This window comes from Euphorbia lathyris, chromosome 4 (assembly GCF_963576675.1).
Source record: "Euphorbia lathyris chromosome 4, ddEupLath1.1, whole genome shotgun sequence".
Taxonomy (NCBI): domain Eukaryota; kingdom Viridiplantae; phylum Streptophyta; class Magnoliopsida; order Malpighiales; family Euphorbiaceae; genus Euphorbia; species Euphorbia lathyris.
The window spans coordinates 70384439-70387563 of NC_088913.1; the positions used below are offsets into that span (position 1 = coordinate 70384439).

The 3125-nt window shown below is 33.3% G+C and overlaps 1 long non-coding RNA gene across 1 annotated transcript; it reads left to right on the top strand.

Annotated features, from left to right (window-relative positions):
* Positions 1–377: 377 nt before the first annotated feature.
* LOC136225490 (uncharacterized) lies at positions 378–2078 on the top strand. The gene is made up of 2 exons (XR_010687109.1): positions 378–668; positions 1705–2078. It is a non-coding gene; the product is annotated as an uncharacterized lncRNA (long non-coding RNA).
* Positions 2079–3125: the final 1047 nt, after the last annotated feature.

Below are 3125 nucleotides of genomic sequence, written 5' to 3' on the forward strand. Positions count from 1 at the left end.
AATTTAAGAAAAATTATTAAATAAAGAAAAATTAACATTTTTTAATGTAAAGAAAAAAGGCCGGAAGAAGATTTTAATTTAAGAAGAAGTATTAAAAAAAAGAAAAATTAACATTTTTGAATGTAAAGAAAAAGGCTGGAAAAAAACTTATAAAAAAAAGTGCAAAATGCGGTTGTTGTGGGTCGAAACCTTAACCTCAAGGGAATATGGAATCAGCTGAAGCCACCACGCCATATAAGTTGTTAATAACTTTGTGTGGTTTTTATGGTTGTAAGCCTAGTAGATAAACAACGCCTCAAACCCAACCCTAAATTAACACAACAACTAGTGCATTCTGACTTTATTTCTTCCTTTTGTCGACTATTATCTGAGATGAATTGTGACTATGTAAATATTGTGAATTTTATCTCAGAGAGATTACACTCTCCTATAACTCACTGCACACCCAAATTCCTGAAGAAATCGGTCCATTATTCAGGCTGCAAGTTTTGAGACTAAAAAATAATTCAATTGCAGGTCAAATTCCAGCAAACTTGGCCCATTGCATCAACCTCCAAGTTCTTTATCTTGGTTTCAACGAGATACAAGGGAAAATTCCTGCAGAAATTGGTGACTTATCCGAGCTTCAGCTGCAGAAATTGGTGACTTGTCCAAAGCTTCAACTGCAGGTATAAGGGGTTAATGTTATCAAATATGACAACACAATATTGAAACTCACTTGAAAAAGTAGCATAGGTAGATCTGACTTGTTGATAAAGTGGCTGTTTAAATTAGTTTTACTGTGAATGCACATTGGCTAGGAAGGATACTCTGTTTACTGTGAATGCACATTGGCTAGGAAGGATACTTTGTTTACTGTGAATGCACATTGGCTTAGAAGGATACTCTGTTACAAGGTCAATATTTTTTCAGTTTGACATTGAGCATAGCTTTGAGGACAGGTTCTTTTGATTTTTGATTGACATCCATCAGGACTTGTGCCCTTCTAGAGAAACCCTATTATTTATGTTTGTCTACTGTGATTTATTATGAACTTTTACTTTCACTGCTTTCTTCATTTATATGTGACCTTACCTGGTTGATTGCATAAGATAAGATGCCAGCAATTTTAGTATCCTTTATGATTAATTTTCAGCCACTTCTGTTTCAATTTTTAGTGTAGACAAAGGTCAACAATGTCTACTCGTGAGAACTCTATTGAAAATGCATCACACGTTTAATTTTTCCTGTATTGATTCTCTGGTTTTTGGGCTTTTAGGGTGGGAATTGAACTTCCAACAATTGAAGTTCGATATGAACATGTAAGTATTGAAGCAGAAGCGTTTGTAGGAAGGAGAGCATTGCCCAATTTGTTTACATGTGTTTGCATTTATGCATTTGTATTTAAATTGTCAATTAAACTGTCTTGCACTTCATTTGTGGAGATGATGCGGTATCCTTCCTTTCTATGCTCATTTCACTTCCATGGTACTAGTTTATTATACAGGTTTACATGTTTCTTTTAATGGGTGAAATTTTGAAATATAACTAGGGGAGGCGTTTATCTTTGTAATTTGTTAAATAACCATTAGAAGAAACTGTTATATCTATAACTTAATACTGCTATTCTTTTTTTTTATATCACTAGTTTAATATCAAAATTTTCTATAGTTGGTTGTGTACAATTTTATATGAATATAACTTGGAGACTTTGTGTTCTCTCAGGCCTTGTTGCGAGCAAAAGTTAATGATGCCTTTTCTCAGCCCGTGCGGAGGAGCTGCTCCCACTACTGCTACCTCCTGCTGATTCTTGGCTTTGGCTTTTTGGCTTTTTAACGTTTTCCGCCTCCTGAAATCAATACTACTACTCAGTTTGTAAGGTTACAAGTGCAACAAGAAGAAGTTGAAGGATTCATTCATACCTTTTCAGAGTTTGTTGAATCGCTATTGGCAATGTATAATTGTCCTCTCACGGCATATTTTTTGTTTCGACTATCCTCACTGATCCAGCCATAAAAGAACTATGGATCAAAGAGGTTAAGGTAATTTTATTTTCTTCCGATTCTTCTTAATGAAATCCATGGACTAATAATTTGAGATTTTGATTTTCCTACTGCAGAAGCTATGATTTGAGGTACTAAGTTGATAAAAATAAAAGGTCAAACCAATTAGCATTACAAAAAATAACACTTTCAGTGACGGAAAATTCAACAGATACTCTAATTTCATGTGAAGGTGAAGGCATATGAAACAGAGCAAGTTTTTAACTACACATGATCAAAGTTCTCTTCTAGTTGTTGCACCTTTTTAGTTCATCCTCTTGCTTTCTCCTCTCTAATTTTTCTGCAATTAAAATGTTTATGTTATCAGCAACTAATGTAAAATCACAACACTGACCAATACAAATGGTTTCAAAGAAAGTTAATAGTTGCAGAGATGAAATTTCCTCTGTTCTTTAGCTTTTCGACGAGCTTCCTCAGCCAATGCCATCTGACGAGCAACTTCCTGACTTTTTCGGTTCTACTGCTCCTCACGCTCAGCTGACTCACGATGAACTTTAGTAATTTTAATTTGAAAGCACAATATGCATAAGAAGTAATTTAATGAATTCAAATTACCACACAATTAACCAAAAATAAAGTCATGTTTTGATTTGGCCATTAAAAATGAAAAAAAAAAAAAAGAAAAGAATTTTGATGTTATATAATTTAATTTAATTTTAGAAAACTTTGATGTTGTATAATTAATTGCTTATTTAAACTTGCAGAATATGTATACTTGCAGTACTATCCACTTTATGTGCCTTTTAAATGTGTAAGAGTTCAATGGTACATATGCTACATGCTACAAAACATGGGTGAATACAGGGGAAAACAAGAGCAACGATTTTGATCAAGTATTATGAAATAGCAATAGTTGAAACACCACATACACACAGTTAAAGTTTATGAAATAGCAATAGTTGAAACACCACATACACAGTTAAAGTTTTCACAATCGCAAAAATGAATGCAAAATATCTATAAGAAATGTACCATTTACTACAATGTCAAACAAAAGAAACTTTCAAATAAGACCTCCGAAATAAAATCAGGACAACCTTTAAAGCATACTTAGGTTATGTGATGGTTCTCAACATGTGATGG